The sequence below is a fragment of the Eleutherodactylus coqui genome, chromosome 9 (genome assembly GCF_035609145.1).
Source record: "Eleutherodactylus coqui strain aEleCoq1 chromosome 9, aEleCoq1.hap1, whole genome shotgun sequence".
Taxonomy (NCBI): Eukaryota; Metazoa; Chordata; class Amphibia; order Anura; family Eleutherodactylidae; genus Eleutherodactylus; species Eleutherodactylus coqui.
The window spans coordinates 119,072,738-119,096,775 of NC_089845.1; the positions used below are offsets into that span (position 1 = coordinate 119,072,738).

The 24,038-nt window shown below is 44.4% G+C and overlaps 1 protein-coding gene across 2 annotated transcripts in view; it reads right to left on the reverse strand.

Moving 5' to 3' along the window:
• Nucleotides 1-24,038, reverse strand: part of ERICH5 (glutamate rich 5) — a 36,390-nt gene that overhangs the window by 11,630 nt on the left and 722 nt on the right. The gene's annotated exons all lie outside the window — the stretch shown is intronic.

Below are 24,038 nucleotides of genomic sequence, written 5' to 3' on the forward strand. Positions count from 1 at the left end.
GCCCAAGCACTTTTCCCACCATGTGCCTATGAATGTTTTTGGGTGAAAGTGAAGAATTCTATCCTATCCTGTGGTGGGAAGTTAAGTTGCTCATGTTAGCTTTTCCATCTTTGTACTTAGTGGAGAGGGGCTTCAGTGGGCTTCAGCAGCTCCTGATAAAAGCAAGAAACAAACTTCAGATATGTGTAAGGGGTGACTTGAGACTGCAGTTGACGAAGATAGAAGCAGATATCGCAAAATTGGCGTCCGCTCATCAGGCCCAAGGCAGCCATTAATGAGACAGAGTAATTGTGGCAAACATTATTATTACTATGTCAAATTTCATTGTTCTTGCATTTTAATTAGTTTTCTGACCATTAAGGTGTATCTTGCATTTTCTTTATATGTTGTACGTTTCTATCGAATGATAATTAAAGATGGTATTATTGCCCCCCCCCCCCCCAAAATCCTACAATAAAACCTATTTATTATTGTATTCACAATTAACCTGTTTATTATTTAAATATTTATCACCTACATTTCAACAGCTATAATTTAGCTGAGTAAAATACTTCTTTAGTAATTTTTAGAGACATGTTTTTACAATTAATGCTAATCTGTTAAACACTATCAAACTTTCCAAAAAAAAGTATTTGGTATTTTAATTTGTACTTTAAACAAGGTAAACTTTGACTGGGTTAAGACTACTAAGGCTTGGGGGGCGCTGGCCACCATCCCAATACCTAAAGGGGGCGATGGGCTGAAAAAGGTTGAGAACCACTGATCTAGCAGAAGCACAAATAAGGCTGGCACTTGTACCGCAAGAGAACAATATGTAATGAGTGTTTGGGTAATGCACTGCTGATGGAACAAGAGGTCCTATGACAGGGCAAACTAACCACAAGTAACACTGGTCTACATCAAAGTTGCTGATTGATCCTTAGAGATTTCTATGTGCTGAATTCAAATATCACATTCATTTATTTCAGCCAGGTTCAGTTTTCCCAGATATTACTGATATTGTTTTTGATAAACAGACTGTTTATTTTGTGTCTATTGAACACATATGATATATTTCTATGATAAAATAAATGAGCTAGAAACGGAAGACTGAATTAGGGCTCCCACCCACTGGCGTTTTTTTTCTCAACTGCGATGCGATTCTAAAGTTAAAGTCTCGCATCGCAGTGCGAGAAAAATGCAGGCAGATACCCGAAAATCGCTGGGATATCGCCGCGACATCACCAGTCTTTTCAATGGGGCCAGCGGCAGCAGCGCTAGCCCCATTGAAAAGATATGGAGAATGCCGCGGACTTCTGCCACAGCTGTCAGAAATCTCTCTGCCACAGATTTCTCAGAAATCTCGTCCACACGGGACGGCTAATCCGCTGCGGTAAGTCCGGCTGCGGCTGCCGCAGCCGCGGTTTCAAATGATGCAGCATGTCTGTTTATTATTTACTTTCATCGCGGCCGCACTCTCCTCTATGGGAGCGCCGGCCGCAACGGAAAAGCGAGCGGCCGGGCCGCTTCAAAGCCGCCGCCGCGGTTCTCCCGGCGGAAATCTCACGGTTTTTGCTGCGGCCAAACCGCGAGATTTTCGACGGGAATACGCCCTGTGTGAACCCAGCCTTAAAGATATATGCGTAATTGATCCTTTCAAATGAGATTAAATAAAAGCTAGAACTCATAAATAATGTTGAACTCGTACAGGATTCCGGTGTATGAATAAAGGAGGTTTTACGCATGTTGCTAGAAGACATGAGAAGTTAAAAGAAAAAGAAGAAACCAAGAAGACAATGCAATACGCTGTACGTGCGCAGGCATACACAAGCAAAAACTTGATAATACGCAATTCCCTATGCAAGTAAAACACTGCAATTTTTGCGCAGCGTTTTACGACATAGTCGTGTGAACGCGGCCTAAGTAACATTTGGTTGATTAGACTACAAACCATATACTATGTTTTAAAATTGTAAGCTCATTGATACACATTCAAACACTAACATACCATCTTGTCATACGTATGGTTATGTCTTACATGCTAATATGTGACATGGGTCAGGAAGGGTATTGTTTCTCCTTTGGGAGAGCACGTAGGACACATAAGGCCATCCATGTTCTTCTGGGAAATATGCAAACAGAAAGATGGAACAATGCCTCTGCAGCACCACCTATTGGAAGGCAGCATCCCTGCGAACAATGGCAGATTTTTTAAACATGCACAGATAGCTGTTTCAGGATGATTGCCCCTCATCAATGTGCAGTAGGATTCTGGCTTGGGTAGTGATGGGCCTATAGACGTGGATCAGGAAGGGTATTGTTAGAGGGAGCACCCAGAATGTGTGTGAAGAGACTTATAAAGACATCCATACTCCTCTGAGAAATATGGAAATGAGAAGATGAAACAATACCTCTACAGTGCCACCAATATGTGACATGGAAAGAAGTACGAACAGCACAATTAGGTGCAATAATAAAAGTTTACATCCGCATGGATGTCACTTTATTTTTCATTGGCATAAAAAACAGGCGACGTTTCGACTGCACAGCCGCAGTCTTTGTCAAGCTGTGACATGGTATGGAGTACCCTTTAGCAGAAAAGTTATAAAATATGTAGAACATTTAAAGAAAAAGGGAAACTTGTGCCAAACAATTAATTATTTATAGAACTATGGATCTTTTCTTTCATTTATAAACGTATCTTTTTGTACTAGACTAATATTACAATATTAGGTGTTATTATGTTCTTCACAAGTTTGGTAATTCTTCAATTTAAAGTGAACAGTGTAAGCAAATATTTATCATTTCTAAAAAAAAATTTGACTTCATATTTGGAATCAGCACCTACAAATTGTATAGGATCAGTACAAATAGGTCAGCACTAGAGATGAGCAAGCATACTCGCTAAGGCTAACTACTCGAGCGAGTAGTGCCTTAGTTGAGTATCTGCCCGCTCGTCTCTAAAGATTCGGCTACTGGCGCAGGTGACAGGTGAGTTGCGGCGGTGAGCAGGGGAGAGAGATCTCCCCTCCGTTCCTCCCCGCTCCCCCGCCGCTCCCCGCAGGCAGCCGAATCTTTAGAGACGAGCGGGCAGGTACTCAACTAAGCCACTACTCGCTCATCTCTAGTCAGTACAAAAAACTTTTCATATGTAGACCAGTATAATTCTTAGTGCCCCCAAGTCTGGAATGGACCTTTGAGTTTAATTCCGCACTCTTTTCTACACTTCTGTTTGTTGTTAGTGAACGAGAACATTCTTGTTTCCAGCCAAAGGCTAAAGATTTGAAGATGTGAAACTAATGCAATTGTATTCAATCCAGTGCCACACGAGCGTATTCTGGGTGCCTTTATTGTCTGTAATATGGTAGCATGTCCTCGACTGTTTACGGGTCTCCTGACGTGAATTCTGAGCATCTATCATGCATAGAGTTTGAGGCAGGAGACTAGTGGTCAGGTTGCGATGTTCATCTGTCTTATGGATGTATTAATGTGGCTGGAACGCAATCGTGTGTTTCCGGCATTAAACAAACTAGACTCAGACCAGCTATTTGACAGTAGACATACCATTTGCACCCAGACCCTTGGCCCTCTGCCATATAAGAGGACACCAGAATTATACATGGCACATGGTAGTTGGGGGAAATGTTACATATTTTGCATCAATCAGAGGAGCTCCAAGCTATACCTCTATCTACAGTCCATTTTTCCTTCACTGACACACTGTAGCAACTCAAGTGCTTGGCAAACTCCGGCAGTCCCACTGAAATAAATTAGTGTGCACATCTGACCATCACACCATTCTCATGGGGATTCTCTGCACCCCCATTATTGTGAACATTGAGGTTCCAGAGATTAGACCCAAATTCTCAGATACTTATCACCTATCGTGTGGATAGGTGATAAGTGGTTTTCATGGTACAAGCCCTTTTCCATTCCCAATATGCTCCTAACCAGTTTTGAGAACCTGACTTCTCTTTTACGACCAAGGAATTTGGGGGGATTTAAATATCATCTCTAAAGATCGTAAGGTGCACCAGTAGACATGCCTGACAATCAGTGATCATTTCATTTTCTTTTACATGAGCCAAGAATCACCTTGTATAAATATCGAAAAGAAGTGGCAGCATAAATGGTGTAGAATTTTTCAAATAGCACAATCCTTTATTGCTCCATAATCAGACACAGGCAACGTTTCGACCAATAAGGTCTTTTTCAAGCCATTATCTGATAGGACAGAACTTCCATGTCTGTGTGATCCTGAACATGGAAGTTCTGTCCTATCAGATGGTGGCTTAAAAAAGACCTTATTGGTCGAAACGTTGGTTGTGTCTGATTATGGAGCAATAAAGGATTATGTCATTTGAAAAATTCTACACCATTTATGCTGCCACTTCTTTTCCATATTTATGTAATTTTGGGATTGTTGGTTCACAGTCTCCCGGCTGGCTTGGCATCTGTTCCTTGTACCTCTCCCCCCTTTTGGGATTTAGGGTTTTGTGCTGCTGGATCCAGTATAAGAATCACCTTGTAGAGATGAATGATCACTACTGCATTAGTCTGTCTCTATGGGCCGGGTGTATCACCGATCAGTGAGCATTTTTAAGCTCGTTAAAACAGAACAATCGTTGCTCCCATTACCCAGCCCAATTGTCAACCAGTGTTCAAGGACCTTCAGAAAAAACATAATTAAGTAGCATTACGACTGGGTGTTCTCATCACATCTCCACCGACGAATTTAAAGCCCCATGTTAAACGTTAACAATGATATGGTCAGTGGGAGCAAATACTTGTTAAACCAGATTCCTCACGAGTGATGTCATGTCAGCCTTGGACAAGTCATTAAACATTTACAAGAGAGTTATGTTAAATCAGATTAACCAAATCGCCACTTTATCCTCTCTTCACACTGGCATAATAGTACGACCACATTGACTTACAGTTGAGTATATTGACATTTCCATCATTCCGTGTAACATAACGCATAGCCCATATGGGAATTGAGTTCCATTACACCAATAAATAACAGTACTGACAGGCTGCAGTATATTTTAAGTATTTGCCATTGCCCCTATACAGTGGTTATAGTAAGTCATTCATTCAGTTTTTATTGTAAAAGTTGGATGTCATCACTTGAGTCAGATACAGCTGCCAAACCTCCAAGAAGTTCCATCTCCATGAGGGAGATTGCAGAAATGTCAAGGAAATATCCTGTTAAGCCAGGAGTACTGCATCGCAGCACTGGTTGGGGTGAATGGAGTGTTGGTCGCGTTTGCATGTTGCAGCTCCATTCATTTCAATGGGATAGCAGAGATAGCCAAACGTTATGCTCTGCTATTTCCATCAGCCCCACTGATGGCTAACTCTGCTAACCCATTGAAATGAATGGAGCTGCAGCGCACAAGTGCGACCAGCTCTCTATTCACTCTGGCTGGTGCTGTGATACAGTATGTGTTATTTTTGCTGATGCAATTTTTTTTTTTTACGTGCCCAAAAATCTCTCATCTGAATGAATACATTGGAATCCAATGCTTTAGATGGTCCCAATTTTTGAACACAGCTACAATAGCTGCATATATATGGTTGTGTGAATAAGGCCTTCCAACTTCGCCTCCAGGTTTTCAGCTATCCAATGGCCAACTTGCATGTCCAGTATACCCTTTCATTAGAGAGGTGTCCGTATTTTCTGGCTCCCATTAATTATTTAGCAAATACAGGTAGTGGCACTACATACACAGCAAAGCTCCTTCAGCTCTGATTAGTCTTTGATTCACTTTATGATGAATTGTATAGGTTCTCATAATGCAGCATAATTTAATTAGAATCAATGGCTCTGCATTGTACACCATTCTAAGGCCGCCTGCAGACGAGCGGGTCGGATCCGGCAGCGAGAAATCTCGCCGCGCGATCCGACCCCAGAGCCTGCAGGGACGAGCGCGTACTCACCCGCGCCTGGCGGCCCCGGCTCTTTGATGTGCCGGCTGCCGCGCAGCCGGCACATGCGCAGACCGGAGCTGGCGGCCAGGTGAGTGCGTGCCCCGCAGAAAATTAGAACACGCCGCGGTTTGTTTGCCGCGCGAGATTTCGCGCGGCCAAACCGCGGCCGTCTGCATAGGAGTGCGTATTGTAATGCACTCCTATGCAGACTTTCAGCGGCGGAAATCCCGCGGGAAATCCCGCGGCGGGATTTCCGCTCGTCTGCAGGCGGCCTAAGTCGTGTGCTGTAAATCATATTGCCATAGTATGACGATCCTTAGGTTAGATGGTAACCTGTGCAGAACTTTTGGCGTCCCCCCTTCCTTGTCATAAAAAAAAAACTGATATGTATATTGCACTGATAAGCAGCCTGCCTGTATTCTACTTGTGCAGAAGGTTGCAAGATAGCAGCATACCCACATCTTAACAGCTCAGTGAATATATAAATGTACCAGAATCAAGCTCTGTACATAGATACAGCACCAGAACCAAGCTCATAATATAAATATAGCAGGAATCAAACTCAGTACATTGGTTATGGTATTGTATCTATCTCATAACATAAAGACAGCCCCAGAATCAAGCTTATAACATAAATACATTAGCAGAACTAAGCAATTGTGTTTCAGGGATGCCGATTGGCTGACAGGAGTGCTCAGAACATCAGAGAGGAAGAGATAGAGCTGGGATAATTCATGTAACTTCACAAGACCTTACAGCAAGGAGGAAGTAGATCATAGATCATCTGACCGGGTGGAACTAACGGGGGAAATTGCCCCCAGCCTACATCTGGCTGGTGCCAACCTCTCCTCCAAGCTGGTGCCCTGTGTGACCACACGGGTCGCACGGACCTAAGGCCAGCCAAGCAGAGGGGGAGTGATGCCTCATCGACTGCAGGTAATCTGTAGAAGACTCTCTGTCCAGAGGAAGACCCAGCACATGCAGAGTAAAAGCCAAGCCAGAAACCTACTGCACACTGATGACAGGCAAAAACCCTGAAACAGCTGTCTGTGTATGGTTTTTTAGCTTTTGGTTTTCAATTCCCAGTCATTGTTAAGGACCTGTATAAAATATCTGACATTGATTTGCAAGAATGCTGCTTTCCAATAGGTGGCGCTGCGGAGGTTTTGGTCCATCTTCCTCATATGCAGTAAAAGTTAAAAACACTACTTCATTGGTACATGTTAAAAATAACTAAACTGTTACGCAGTTCGAAGTATAAGTAGATTAATAGTTCTAAATGCCTCAGCAATTTGGATTGTCTTTTTTAAATATGAACCTATAACGTAGTATTTTTAACTTGTACTGGGTCTTCCCCTGGACAGAGATTCTTACTAGAAATAAATGCACAGCCACAGTCCACGCATGCAACAGGTGACGTCACATCTCCAAGTTTCCTTGGGTATCTGTAGGTGACATGTTGCAAATGCCAAACCGTACCAGGGTAGGTTATTAATAGCAGATCAGCAATGGTCCTACACTTGTATTTCTAGCACCCAGCGGGGTCGCCAAGCAGCTGGTCACTACTGATAACCAGTCCTGAGGATAGCTCATCCATAGATTAAACCTGGATAACCGCCTTAAGTTAAGGTCATGTCCACATGTAGCAGATATAGTCTGGATATTGTGTGGCAAGATCTGCCGATACTAAACATGGTTTTTGTGGGAGAGTATATTTGACCCGCTGAAACACAATGAAATCTGCAAGAAGTCCATGACAGAGAGGGCATGCTGTGGGTTTAAAGTTCTTGCTTGCCACCGCCTTCACTTTCTATTGTGCTGCAGTACTATTAATATTATGTAGTCACCATGTCTAATTAAAGGAATCTCTAAATAACACACTTATTGTTTGTATTCACAACTCAAGATAATTGCATCAGCTTGAAGAAAAGTAATGTTCATCAAGTGTTATGTCTACCACATAAGAGCTGTGTACTGACAAGGAAGCCAATTATCCTAATAGCCAATACCTTGGGAGCAGTTCCTTTAACAGTAAGAGGGTGTTTATTAGTACTCCAACTTATCTATGTCCATTATACAGAATAAAAGAAACCGTAAAGTTGTTCATCTAAGGGTGGTTTCACATCTGCATGGGGAGGGGAGGGGGGGGGGTCCTGCTCTGTTCAGCATTGACCATAATGGGGTCCATTTAGTTTCAGCTCAGCTGCCAGGCGGATCTGCAACGGAACCTCCGAACGGAGGTCCCAGTGGGGATGTGAAACCACCCTGAAAAGGACCAGTGATCTTTTCTCATATGTCTGTTTAGTAAATACGTGTATTCTCCACAGACTTCTATAGCACTTTTCCTTAGAAATCTGCATTGTGCTGTTCCTATGTTATTCCTCCTTGACGCACAATAACTGCACACATTGGTAACTGGCTGCTATCATTCCCCTTGGCAATTGGATGTGTCCCTACACAGTCTGCCCCTCTTTATAATTTCCATTGAGTTGTAATAAACCCCAGACCCGTGGATGTCTAATAGCCATTCAGTAACAGAGATAAGCTGAACAACTCTCCATGTATTAAAGATGACAAGTTACACTGCGTGAGGCAGACGGTCATAGTTATGGCAAACTTTGTGACGTGCATATTCGATAAGAAAACGGGAAGCAAATGTCATATGGTGGCTATTCCTTCAGTTGTCCAGGGATGTACAGTACTGTGTAAATGTTTTAGGCAGAAAAAATGCTACAAAGAGCGCATTCACATGGCGGAATTCACTGTGGAAAAAATCCACTCAAATTCCACCTCTAAAATCCATGTCAAAATCTGCATGTCTTTAATATGTTTTTTTGTCCCGATCTGCATATGGAATTTACCCTGTCAATGGGCATGCAGGATTTTAACGCAGAAAATCTCTCTATAATGTTGGCCACTAGGGGTCTCCCTTTCTCCTAATTTGCTGTCCACTATCTTCTGTCCTCTGAAATTCATCTTGTCATCTCAGTCAGTAGAGATATAATACAGAAAATGGAGGAGGATGACTCATGCTGTCCATAGAAGTCTATGGATAGGTGAGTGGAGGCAGTGACTCCTACACAGCTGCTGTTAGAGCTAAATGAAAACTAGAGATGCAGCCTGCAGAGGGGAAAATGCAGGATACAAGTCATATAATGGCCACAAATAGAAATAGTTTTATTTCTCACAGTGCCACCTATTGGAAGGCAACATTCCTTCAAGCCAAAGTTAGACTCTATATAAAGAGTCTAACTTTGGCTTGAAGGAATGCTGCCTTCCAATAGGTGGCACTGTGGAGGTATTATTCCATCTTCCTTATTTGCATATTACCCAGAGGAGCATGAATGGCCTTTTGAGTCTCCTCATTCACTGTCTAGCTGCTCTCCCTAAGGAGAAAAGATAGCGTTTCTGATTCTCATGTGCACAAACATGGTAGCTTATTTTGAAAAGTCACCTAGAAGTGAGGCCTCATCTTCTTTGCTGTGGATAATCCTTTTTTGTTAAAATGGTCCCACAACAATAAGTTGCGCACAGAGCGTCCTGCTGCTGAACCCCCAGCAATCAGCTGTGGGGGAAACAGCAGCAAGTGTTCATTTCTCCTGCAGTGCCGCTAAGGGGCTATATGAAGCATTACACCTTTCCCATTGAAATAAATGAGCTGTCCATGTAATACAGAGATACACCAAGTCTTTAATAGCGAGAGACACTCTTTGAGATGAGAGTTCTGAGCGTCAAAAAGCCCTTTTCCACTGTTATCACAGAGTTCTGTTATAAGGTATGCGACGGCTGGACAACCTCTTTAAGAAAACTCGGTCATTGCACACACTGACTGCGCCACTCATTAACTTTCTAGTTAATAGTTTAACTATTAATGAGACTCTGTCACCTACTTTTACCCCTATGAGCTAAGCTTATGGTCTGAAAGTCAGTGACCCGCTGAGTCAAAGGATGTGTTATACTTACCCCGCCGTTGTTCCCGTGGTGCAGCCGCTGGAAGCCATCGCTCAAGTGCATTATAAAATTATAATAGGTGGACTACTAGTACGCTGCTCAATGCATTGAGTTGTGGCTTTCAGCGCTCACACTGGGGGAACGACAGGGAAGGTAAGTATAACAGAAGTGCGGACTCAGCGGGTCACCTACTTGCAGCTCATAAGCTTAGCTTTTAGGGCTAACAGTAGGTGACAGATTCCCTTTAAGGAGTTTAAAGCATGTGGTTATGACATTCACTTATGGGTGTGCAGCAAAAAAAGTCAGAAATACATAAAGGGGATCTACAGGAATTGAACCTATCCCGTGGGTAGGTGATAGAGGTCCAACTGTGGGGGTCTCACCACTGAAACCTCCAGTGATCCCAAAAACAGGGGTCTCATGTCCCCCTCTCCTCCTCACTGCAGCTCCCACAGTAAGGAGATGTCCCAGTGGAGCAGAGGCTGAGCATACACATTGCTGTTCCATTCATTTCAATGGGACTTCTGGAGACAGCCAAGTAGAAATGCTCAGCCTTTTTCAGTAGCCCCATTAAAATGAATGTGCACATGCTCAGCTGCATCAAAAGAGGTCTAGGGGCACATGACGAGAACATTGTTCTTCCTCTTTACAAGTCACTGGGCAGACCGCACATTTAACATTGTGGACAGTTTTGGGTACCAATGCTCAAGAAAGACATATTAGAGATTGAGCGGGTACAAAAGCGGGCAGATAAAGTAATAAACGTAATAAGTGGACTACAATACCCAGAGAGGTTATCAAAATTGGGGTGATTTAGCTTAAAAAATGACAGCTGAGGGGTGACCTAATAACTATATATAAATATATCAGGGGTCAATACAGAGATCTCTCCCATCATCTATTTATACCCAGGACTGTGACTGTAACAAGGGGCCATCCTCTACGTCTAGAAGAAAGAAGGTTTTTACACCGACATAGAAGGGGGTTCTTTACTGTAAGAGCAGTGAGACTGTGGAACTCTCTGCCCGAAGACATGGTGATGGTGAAGTCGATAAAAAGAGTACAAGAGGAGCCTGGAGGCATGCCTTGAGCAATACAATATTACATCTTAAATCACTGATTAATTCAGAAGGGTCGTTGAATTATTATTCTGATTGCCAGACTTGGAGTCAGGCTGCATTCCCACGAACATATATCGGCTCAGTTTTCATGCCGAGCCGATATACGTCCTCCTCATGTGCAGGGGGGGGGGGGGGGGGAGGATGGAAGAGCCAGGAGCAGGAACTGAGCTCCCGCCCCCTCTCTGCCTCCTCTCCGCCCCTCTGCACTATTTGCAATGGGGAGAGGCGGGGTGGGGCTAAGTTCTGAGAATTAGCCACGACCCACCTCTCCCCATTGCAAATAGTGCAGAGGGGCAGAGAGGAGGCTCAGTTCCTGCTCCTGGCTCTTCCATCCCCCCCCCCCCCCCCCCCCTGCACACAAGGACAACGTATATCGGCTCGGCGTTAAAACCGAGCCAATATACGTTCGTGTGAATGCAGCCTCAGGAAGTAATTTTTTTCCTTAAATCAGGAAAATTGGCTACTACCTGATTGTCTTTTTTTCTGGTCTGCCTCAAGATCAATATTGGGGATAATAGGCTGAACTGGATGGACATATGTCTTTTTTCGGCCTTATATACTATGTTACAATGTCTGCAGTAACTGATCAATGAATTATATCATTCAGCGTTCAGTTGGGGCCCTGTTACACTAAATGATTATCGTTCAGATTCTCGCTGTAATCATTAGTGTAAATGCCTGCACAATCTGAGCGACGAGCCATAACTCGTTCATTGTTCTGTTTCTGCAGGTGTAGTCTGCATTCCCACGAACGTATATCGGCTCGGTTTTCACGCCAAGCCGATATAGGTCGTCCTCATGTGCAGGGGGGGGGGGGGGGGGGGCAGGATGGAAGAGCCAGGAGCAGGAACTGAGCTCCCACCCCCTCTCTGCCTCCTCTCTGCCCCTCTGAACTATTTGCAATGGGGAGAGGCGGAACGGGGCGGGGCTAATTCGCGGAATTTAGCCCCGCCCCGTCCTGCCTCCTTTCATTGCAATAAGTGCAGAGGGGCGGAGAGGAGGCAGAGAGGGGGTGGGAGCTCAGTTCCTGCTCCTGGCTCTTCCATCCTCCCCCCCCCTGCAGATGAGGACAACGTATATCGGCTCAGCGTGAAAACCGAGCCGATATACGTTCGTGGGAATGCAGCCTTAAAAGTCAAACAATGATTGGCCTGTTTAATATGAATGGAGGTCAGGCGGGATAGAATGATCCCCAGCCTGCTCTGCCTCCATTCACTGAAGGATCAGTTGCCCGACAGTCATCCTATGTGAACGGGACCTCATGGGCCATTTACACGGGGCGATTATTGCTCAAAACTCGTTCAAACAAATGAATTTGAATGATTACACTATGCAACAGAATTTTAGTAACAGAAAGCAGATAGGCGCCTTATAGTAACTTTAGTGTGCTGAATTCAAATATGATATCTGTATTTTTCTGCCACGTAAGGTTTTCCAGTTATGGGGAATAATGTGATCCAATTGCCGTTGTATTGTATTTTTTGGAAATCTGCCTATACAATTAATCCAGTCGGCTCACCATTAACCTCGCTTAATTAAAAGAGCAAAAGTAATTGTGCAACTATTTTGCAATCACTGTACCACACGGCGTACTGATTGAACACTATAAGGGTAGGCTTATGTAACATATAGGGTATGTTTCCACCTGGCGTAAACACTGCAGATCATCCACCAGTAAGTTGTAATTAATGAACTGAGTGTTTTTACAGATCATTGGTTAGCTAAATAAAAGAATCAAAATCATAAAACAAAAATACATGTTTGGTATCGCTGCGTCCGTAAAAGTCCAATCTATCAAAGTAATGCGTTATTTACCCCGCACAGAGAACATTGTCTGACAAAAAAAAATTAAGAACGCCAGAAATGCGCTTTTTTTCGGTCATCATGTCTCCAAGAAAAAATGCAATGAAAAGTGGACAAAAAATCTATGTAAAATGGTCCGAAAGCAAACTACAGGACGTCCTGCAGAAGATGGTGGCAGAAAATAATTAAAAAAAAAAATTAAATGTCTTTGAAAAAAAATACTAGCAGTACAGCAAAAAGAAAACCCCCAAAACTAAATAAGTTTGGTATCATAGTAATCGTACTGACCCAAAGAATAAAGTTATCATGTCATTTTTGTTGCAGTTTGTGAGCTGTAGAAACAAGACGCACCGAAAGATGGCGGAATTTCAGAGTTGTTTTTTTTTCATTTTACTCCACTTAGAACTTTTTAGAAGTTTTTCAGTACATTATATGGTACATTAAATAGTAAAAAATGCGTGGTCATTTAAGGGTTAAATAACTTGAAAAGGAGACGTGCTGCTATTATTCAGTTTTATCAGTGTAATCAGCAAGTCCTAATTGTACAGAAACATATCAATTACTTTCTGTTACGAAAATTAACTCATTAACGACCAGGCTCAGTAAATTAAAGGCGCCTGGTCCTGGGCTAAAAGCACCGCCATATGTAAAATGATGGCAGCGCTTTAAGCCTCCTGATTCTGCAATCAATTAGAGGCAGGACAGGTTATCAGCTGTTAGTGACAGCTTGTGACCCGGAGGAGAAGGCAGGAGGGGTATTTAACCCTTTCTGCCTTCTACTTCCCCGACTACACAGTGCTCAATGGGTCATGTGACTGCCGAGATGCTACAGCAGAGCTGGAGGGTCATACTAGACCCTGACCAGCTCTGCCAGTGACTAATGTGAATATAGGGGTTGCTTTCCCCTGTAACTGGGGCTCCTATGGATGCCCCAGCTACACTGAGAAAGTGTCAAATACAAAAACATATGAATGTCTCCCAGAGGTCTTATATGACGTCGTGGGGGTCATAAATAGTAAAAAAAACATGATTACATACATAAGTAAAACAAAATTATAGAATAAAGCAACAATATATACATAAAAAAGAAAATAACCCGAAACCGATGCCAACCAAAACCGTCGCTGTATGCGCCCTGTAAACCAAAACTATACATACTATATATCAAAACGTCCAAAACAAATAGAGGAACCCATTTCTATACTTTATTTTAGCATAAATATACTAAATAAAAAAAAATAACTATAAATGTTAAAAAATATTTTTTTTCAGGGGGGGTGGAGAGGGGGTGGGAGCTCAGAGCACTGCTCCCGGCTCTTCCAGCCTCCTCCCCCCTGCAGAGAGAGACGCCGTATATCGGCTGGGCGTGAAAACCCAGCCGATATACGGTCGTGTGAATGCACCCTTAAGGGATTTTTAAAAAATGTGTTGCACAGCGTTATCATTCAGTGTAAATGCACAAAAATCTCTCACTATTCGTTCACAGCTTCTTAAAACGGATTTTCATTCAGCTTATAAAAACCATGGCTGGATCGCAGACTTGTCGTTCAGTGTAAACGCTCCCTGCTCAGTGCTGCATATAGAAGGTGAAGCGCTGAGTGAAAAGCCTGCGATTCAACAGTGAACTCTGCCTGTGTAAATGCTCTGCATGAGGGCTAATAACTTTAGCGGTGACATCAGCACCCAACTGTCGGCCCGTATAAAAAAAACATTACTCTAACAATTACATTCAGCGTAAAGGGACCCTTTGTTATGGGCTTCGTGTGGTGCAGAGTGTTGAGGCAGCAGTACAAATTACGCTGCACAATAAGCAGGTGCTATACCCTTCCCTCCCCCCCCTTCCCCTTCCCACATGAAGCCATCATTTGTTCGATTTGGGTGTAATTTTTGCCTGCCCAAAAATGCAGACGCCTGTGTGGAGGCACCCTAAGGGGTCAGTTCAGTATCGGTTCAGCTGACAAGCACTTTACCGGAAGAAAAAGCACTGCATGCAGCACTATTTCTTCCGGCATTTTGTGCCGAATCTGCGACAGAACCTCTGAACACAGCCTCGTGTGGCGCAGAGTCTCGCTCACCACCTGAAGGTTGGGAGTTGAATCCCTGTATGGTTTAGGTAGCCGCTTCAATGTTGACTCAGCCTTCCATTCTTCCGAGTCGATAAAATGAGTACCCAGCTTGGCGGGGGGAAATAAATAAATTACCGAAAAGCGCTGCAGAATAAGTTGCTGCTATCCAAATAAAAACTTTTTTTTTTTATTAGATGTGAACCCGGCCTAAATTCTCCTTTTAAAACCTCTTCCAAATATGTAATTTGGAATACCCCAGCCAATCAACTGTTGATGACCTATTCTGAGGTCATGTATAATTGCATTAATATAATTCCATCAAAATTGCTGCATGTCAATCATAAAGACAGTTTAAGAGCTTATTCACATGAGCGTATATCGGCCACCGTTTTCATGGCCTGACGATATACACTACCATCTGAGCGGTCTCCCCCTTCCCTACCCCTTGGCGGTGTTCTGCCTCTCTCTTCCCCTCCGCTATTTGCAATGGGAGGGGGGCTGCCATTGCTGGCTGAAGACAAGCGTCGAGGAGGTGGCGGGAGCTTAGCTCCGCTCTGCCTCCTCGTATTGCAAACAGACGGAGGGGTGGAGAGACGCAGAGACATGGCGAGGGGAAAACGGCTCAGATGGAAGCGTATCAGCCGGCCATGAAAACGGTGGCCGATATATGCTCGTGTAAATAAGCCATGATACTGTAAAAGGCATTCTCTTGGAATATAATGATAAGGCCTAGTTGACACGGGCAACACAGCATCGCCGCGAGAAAATCACAATGATATTGCATCGCTAGTCCGTTTGATATACTGCGTCTTCTCGTGGCAATACCGCGATTTTGTAACGCTACAAAGTTGCATATGGTGCTACAATGTTACGCGAATCTGTAGCATCACATGCAAGGATTTTTGGGGGTGGGGCTTGAAATATAAGCTCTACCCCTAAACTCAGCCATAGCTGAAGAAAAATATTTTTTAAAAGTATACATCAACTAGAAGCGCTGTCTGGGGCCCCACCGCAGCTTCTTCTCAGTCCCCGGCAGTCGTCTTCTTCCTCTCTTCTGGCCGAGGATTGAAAAATCCCCGCCTCCTGAAAGCACTGACTGTGATTGGCTCATTGGCAGCACTCGCTGAATGGCTGTGATTGGCTAAGCATCAGCCAATCACAGCCAGCGCTTCCAGGAGGCAGGGATTTTACGTTTTCACGCCCACTCCATATAAGGGCATGAATAAGAGTTTTTCCACGATCACGGCCAGCATTTTCTCAATCATTCACACAACTGTGAGCGTTGTTTTTAGCAAAAAAAATAAAAAATACACCGCACCCCAGAAATCCCTCGCTCTGCCAAAATCCTTGAGATAGCTTCCAATGCCTATATAGAGGCACCTGTAAACTTTTCGCAGCATTTGACGCTGCAAAACAACCTCCCCCACCTTCTTTTTCCCTGCTCCCATAGGAGTCTATGGGACCCGCGGGCGTATATTGGCCAAAAGATAGTTCCAGAACTATCTTTTTGGCCACCGTATATACGCCGGACGTATTTCAGCCGCTTATGTTCCATCTTTCACGGTACTAACATATTTACGCGTCGTATAATCGGCCATGTGAACGAATACATTAGGAACCAATGTTTCACAAGGGTAGCGTTTATACACACAGGCGTAAAAATGCACTGTAAATGCGCTCGTGTGAAAGAGCCCTAAGGTCCGTGGTGCGAGAAAAGATAGGACCTGGCCTATCTTTAGTGCATGCTTTCCATAGACTCAAATGCGAGCTAGATAACACGCACCTCCAATCGTGTGAACGAGCAATTTCAAGCTAATTAAAATAGCTGGAAATCACCCGTCCACACAATCTTTAGTGCAGCATAGCTGCGATCCTTTCACGTGCCTATACTGCGCTAAAACAGCGCTCGTGTGAACGAGGCCTTAGTGTTTGACCATGGCTCCACACTTCAATTTTTCTGCGCAGTTGAAAAGCCAACATTCCCCTGAGGCTTTATTTACATGAGCGAATGCATTTTTACATTCACTCGTGCGCGCCGTTAATTCGCATGAATGGACGATTTTCCGTGATCAAGTCCCGAGCTTACTTAGTGTTTTTTCGTCCATTCACATGGCTGGGTGCGATGTATTAGTGCAAAAAATATGCTGCAGCCTGGAAATCCCTCACTCGGCTGTACCTGTAAGCTTTTCCCTGCGTTGGACGCAGCTCCCCATTTTTCCAGCTCCCATAGGAGTCTATGGGAGCCACCAGCGTATATCGGTCGAAAGGCAGAATCAGAACTATTTTTTCAGAAGCATGTAAAAGCACCCACCGGAATCGGCAGCGTATGTTCTATTTATCCATGCCAGGCGATTGTTTGCGGCACAAAATCGCCCATATGAACGAATGCATTGGAATGCAATGCCTCAGATGGTCACGTTTTTCGGGTGGGTGTGATAACGTGGCTACATAGCCGTGAAAAAACGCTCGAGTCCAGTTACAATCTGCCAGGATCCTCTGAACACCCCTCTTCCACCCTGAGCTGTGGGTGCTATGCCACCTGCCCAGGACTACTTGCTGGTGTAGACCGTCACTGAGTCCGGCGTCGGTGAGCTCAGTTCACTAGGATGAAGATGTTCAATGTCAACTAGGTTCACATATCCACCAGTGTCTGGGGCTGTGTCACTGATCACTGGGATTTAGTGGGTTTTTGGGCTGATTAGTGGGCTGCTGGCCACTAAGCAATGACTAGTGCCAAGCAGTGTACTATCAGTCCACCAATGCTGATTAATGAGCTATTGGACCGATACCCCCCCCAAAACAAAAAAATGACTACAAGTTATACAATATATGATTCGCAGCCAAAACGGTACCAATAAGCTACAGCTCGCCATGCAACAAACAAGCGCTCATATGGCCATGTCTAGGGAAAAATACAAAAGTTATGGTTTTTGAAAAGTGGAGATGAGAATTTTAAAAAATCATTGTGTCCTTACAAATCAAAGTAGGTTGCATCCCTAAAGCCACCTTCTGGTCCTGGACAAACAAAGATGGCCAAACCAGCATTAGGCCCCCTGCACACTGCAGAGCCGGATTCTGCATGTGGAATCCCACAGCGCAATCCGACTCTGTCATCAGCGGTGTCTGCGTGTACCTGGTCTGTCGCCAGGTAATCTGTACTGAGCATGGAGCCGGTGGCTCGCCATTGGGCATGCGCAGTACAGATTTTTATTTCACCGGTGCCACGCCTGTCATTGTGGAAGGGCCGCGGACCTGACAGCTTCCCTTAACTTCAATGGAAGCAGTTTGCGCAGAATCCGCGGGAAAAAAAATGGAGCATGCTGTGATTTTTCCTCTGTTTGCGGAAACCGCAAATGATTTCCGCAGGTTTGGAGGAAGAATCGACTTCCCATAGCATGCTATGGGCGCTATTTACTGCGGATCCGCAGAGCGGACGCCCACCGCGGATTCCGCAACAAACATCTGGCCGTGGGCAGGAGCCTTTAGTATTCATCATTAGGGTGCATTCGCATGGCCAAGAGCAAGTTGTAACCAACATCCTTGGCATGACTCGCATCGCTCAGCACACAAACATTCTGTCCAATGTGAGGGAGACCGCACAGCTGCAGGTTTTATTCTCATGCGACACTTGCTGGAAAATAGAGCATGTTGCAATTAATCAGTCTTGCAGCTTCACTGCAAGAAAAAGATCTTTTAAATACATGTAAATACACCCATGGCAAATAATGAGTTACATTTTCGTGTGAGTTTTGCAACACACAAAACTCGTGTGATTTTCTCACCCTTGAAAACGCACCCACCATCGATGGAAAAATAAAAACGTTATGGCTCTTGGAATGCTGCGCCACAAAAGCTCGTATTACGGTTGTAATTTTTTAGTGTACAAAAATAGCAAAACATTCTTTAAAAACCTGTATAAGGCCTCCTTCCCACGAACGGATTTCCGCCGCGTAATTCGCGGCGGAAATCTGCTGCGTTGCTCGCAGCTATTAGGTTCTATTGAACCTAATAGCTCAGTGCTCACGGTGCGGAATTCCACCGCGGAATTCTGCACCGTGAATTCACCCGCGGCATGCTCTATTTGCCGCGGGTGTACGCGCGGACAGCTTCCATTGCCGTTAATGGAAGCCGTCTGTTCACACTATCTTCCGCTGTAGCACAGCAGAAGATAGCATGAAAACGTTTCCCCACCCACCGCCGCCGCGTCATATGACACGGCCGCATCATGTGACGCGGCGGGCGTGTCACATGACACGGCGGGCGTGTCACATGACGCGGCGGAGGTGGGCGGGGAAGTGTCATGCGGGAGCGAGGACGCCGGATCCGCAGGTAAGTATGGGGTCTCCTGGGGGGGGCGCCGTGACGGGCTCCGCTGCGGAATTTTGCAGCGGAGCCCATTATGGCGGTGTGTAGCCAGCCTTAGGGCTCTTCCACACTTGCGTTTTTCTTGCACTTTTTTTTCACAAGATATCGCTGCGTTTTTTTTAAAAATGCATCGCACAAAAATCGCAAAAAACAGAAAAATTGGTTGGACATTAGGGTGAAAAATTGGCCTGTCACTAAGGGGTTAAAGAAATCAAACTGCTTCAATACTGGAGATTCCTTTTCAGTGTGAAATTGAAAGTCTGCAGGAAGAAAAATCCTTATTTTCTTACAGACCATAGTAACCAGTCAATTTATATATATTAGGGCTTATTTACACGAGCGCACATCGGCCAGCGTTTTCACGGCCGGCCGATATACGCTTCCATCTAAGCAGTTCCCCCCTCCCCTCCAAGCAGTTTGCAGTGGGAGGGGGCAGAGCTAAGCTCCCTCCCCATCCCCTTGTCCATAACCAGCAATGGGAGTGGGCGGGACAGAGAGCAGCTTAGCTCCACGCCCATATCGCCCACTCCCATTGCAAACATTGGAGTGGAGGAGAGAGGCAAAGAGTCGGTGAGGTAGAGGGAAGGGGGCAGTTGCTTAGATGGAAGAATATATTGTCCAGCTGTGATAATGCCAGCCGATATACGCTCGTGTAAATAACCGTTAAGGTGAAAGCCCTCACTGGCTGACTGACTTGCCAGTGATTACACTGCTCAACAGCATTTTTGCATCTGGTGTGCGATATATCAATTCTTATAGAATTTTGGGTGTAGAATCCAAATTTACCTTTGGAAATGATGTATCACGTAAGGTTTTTATGTAATTTAGATTTTTTCAATTTTTTAAAAAAAAGTTTTTGTGTTTGTGCTCATTTTCTTGTGAATTATTTGTATAAAATTAAATCAGTGACTAAGCTAAACTCTTTATTTGAATGTAGTACACAGCGGATGAAGTTCTAAAAATGGTCACTAGATGGCAGAGCAATGTAGTTGAGCAGGAAGGTTACCAACATGAGCTTATCTGTACTGCTGTTTAGTGTTTGTTGTAATCCGCAAGAAGCAGTTCTCTTCATTCTTACCTCAGCATATTGGTATATTTTCAGTTTCATTCACAAATACCAGAAAATCATTATTTTAGAGTTCTGAGTGTTATTTTTTGTTTTTGTATTCACAACCAGACAATATTTGTCAATATTGTATTATTGTCTATGTAATAGTGCTATGTATCTCAGAAATGTGACGTGATAGAGAGAATCTGATTGTTTCACTGAATTCAGCACCCCAAAATTAGTTGAATCAACCTGTTTCCAGATACAGGAATGTTTTTTTGATTTGTTGACCAGTATCTAACTTCTCGGAGACGCACAAACGTGACATTTGGCACAACCATTCTATAGGTCCTAACTAGGAAAAGTAGAGGGGTCATAACTCCATTATTCAATTCTAAGTGCAAAATTAAGTGACCACTCACCCCCATTGCTGGCTGCAGACAAGGGGTGGGTGCTTAGCTCTGCCCCAGTGCTGAGAGCTCCAGGCAAAGAATACTATTAGGTGGTATTCCGCAAAGAACTCGCAGTGCTGATAAGAGTCATCGCTGATTTTTAGCTTGCCAAAAACCAGCGATGACCGAATCGTGCACAAAAAATGCACAATGGCTGCACGTTTAGATGCAACAGTTATCGCTCAAAAGATGGCTTTTGAGTGATAATCGTTGTGTCTAAATGGGCTCTAGGGCTTCTAGTGCAGCAGCAGGAGAATAAGGGTTCTAGTGCAGAGAAAAGGGGTTCTAGTGCAGCGGCAGGAGAGTAGGGGTTCTAGTATAACGGTAGAGAATACATTGTGTCTCGTTCACACAATAATTATAGGAAGAACAACATGATATCTTTCAGCCAAAACATACAATCAATAATAAATAGCAGAGCAGCCAGAAGAGAGGTGAGCGCCTGCACTAATCATTACTGGACTGCATCCCAGAACTCGAGTCCTGCCCCCTCTGATCACAATGCACAGAGCGCAGGCGCTGATCTGCACCGGACCCCTAACTGTAAGGTGCGGGGACAGCCAGTAATTGGCGTATGCAAATGACATACATAATTGTTCTTTGTGCACTGAGAATGGGATCTATCAGTCCTGCATGAAGCTTTTCCTTCCCATCATCATTCCATGTAAGCAGCGACTACTAACAAACATAACCGGAAATAGCAGTTTACTTTGTTACAATGGGAACCATTTCCCCTAGAAGCGCCTGCTCCTACCCGCGTGTACCTGCTCAGCTCAGACAGCTATCCTGGTAGTGAACTGGCGCTATTTGGATCACGCCATCATGTGTTACCTGTAGTGTAATAATGATCTCCAGTCTGAAACCAGTAATAGAATCTGAGCGCGTCTTCCATAATAGATGCAACCGGGAAGATGATTTTCCAGCTGACACATTGCTCACGCAGTGTATGGTCTGCAGAGACTACGCCGCTGTCTCAGCACATTGGGGGTTGTAGTTCTAGTTAAATGTGCAGATTCTGACAATTAGGGCTGCCAGTGACGGGCGGGTCTGCGCACATTTTTGAGTACACAAAACAGAGAACCAATTGATTTCAATGAGTCTCATAAGTCTGTTTTGCACATGCAGATTTTACTTGTGCAAAAAAATAGGACCTGCTCTATTTTCCTGCATTTTGTGCAAGACTCCCATAGAAGTCTATGGGAGGAGCAAAATGATGCAAAAGGAAGGGTGTGCCACATTTCCGCAAAATGCAGGAAAAAGAAGACAGCTGGACCTCAATAGGCTTTAATAACCAATCAATTGCATGGTACAAGGTTGCGTGTGTGAACTGGCCCTGCAGTAATAACGTGCGCTCTTCAAACATCGTTCATAGCACATAAATATCCGTCTAATTTCACATGGGCGAGCGTGATTTCCTTGCTTGCGGATGCGAGGCGTTACTTCAGCAAAGTAGCATTCCTAAAACTGCATCGGAGCATTGGTATTTGTTTTCAATGGGAAACCTCGCATCGCACTCACGTGCACCGCACACGCTGTGTGATGTTTTTGGCTGCTCTATTGAAAACAATGGGTGAGGCATTCTGATGGGAAAACCCAAACATAGGACATGCCGCAATTTTTTCCTGACCTGCGGTGCAGGAAAAATAATTGCTCATGTATATGACCCCAATCAAAAGAATGGGGTTCATATTCATGCGACATGCATTTCACAACACACAAATCCCGAGCGATTTTCTCAGCCGCGTGAAGGCGGCTTCAGGGTACATTTACATGGGTGAATGTCTTGCACAATTTCCGTATGTTGTGAGATGCACAGAAAAAGAACCCATTGTTTTTAATGGGTGCATTGACATGATGTAATTTTTCTCATAGCAGCATTGCGAGAACAAGCGATGCAAGAGAAAAATTGCATCATGTCCTATTTTTGGGTGATTCTGTTGAAGAATATTCCATTTTTTCCTATGGGAGCAAAAAAAAAAAAACAACCATCACACTCACGTGTACACGCAAATTTCATGCGGTTTTGCTTCCCTAAGGAATAATTGGTGTTCTTCACATGCGTGAAAATTACAGGTGCAAATGTGATGCAATTTTCTCGCAAAACGCATCGCACTTGTATAAAAATCATGGGTTTGTAAGTGCGATATCGGTCCGAGTTTCTTGGACTGATGTTGCACTCACCCATTTAAATACACCCGTAGGGCTCTTTCACATGAGCATGGCGATTTTCGGTCAGCCGTGTCATGGCCACAGCGTGACCAAAAATTGCGTGAACAGGCGCGCAAATCTGCTATTTGTGCACCCATTCAGATGGCCTGGGTCCGGCACATATACGCTGACCCCAGAATGACGTTGGGCAGGGGAGACAGTTTAGCACTGCTAAACTGCCTCCCCTTTTCCGCCCCCTCGACGGCTGTCGCCCCCTTCCATTGCAAATAGCCGGCAAGGGGCAGAGAGGAGAAGGGAAGTGTCTGGGAGTTTAGCAGACACACAACTAAACTCCCTCCCACTTCCCTTCTCCGGCAGCTGTCATAGGCTCCCATAGCAGTCTATGGAGCCATCCCTTTATTCCGGCCAGAAGATAGTTCCTGAACTATTTTTCCGGGCTGGCGTAAAAGCACACCGTATGCGCTATCTTGGCCGGTCGTGTGCTTTTACGCTGCAGGAATACGCCCATCTGAACTGATGCACTGTAAACCAATGCATCAGGTGGGCAGCGTATGTGAAAAGCAAACAACAAAAATATCAGAACCAACGGGTCTGCAACAAGATAGACTCAAACAGTTCCAGACAGACCCCATTCACTGCACTGCTTGTCAGGCTTCTGGCATGATGCCCATAATTCTACCAGATGAAATAGTGCAGCATGTTGTGCTATTCCATCCAGAATTTTGAATGAAGCCTCCAGCACAGATGTGATCATTCGTCCTTTTACATGGGCAATTATTGGGCCTGAATGTTCCTACGAACACTCCCTAGCCTGTCAATTAAAAAAAAACAATCAGCCAATGAATGAGGAAACGTTCATTCATCGGCTGATCGTGTCATTTAGGGAAGCCTAAAGATGCTTGCTAGGACGAAGACACGGACCGCGTGAACAAACTCATCGCATGCACTATTCCGATCCATTTTACAGATGAAACTCACCAACTCCTGTCTACAGGGATAGAAAAAAAGGACACTTCGATGCCATTAGTGCAAGAATTAGGCTTGTTTCAGTTTTTCTGCAGACTTGAAAACATGGAAGTAAAAAAAGAACAAACACACAGACTGAATACAGAGGCCATGCAGAGCTGCCTATAGATGGAAGAATGCATGT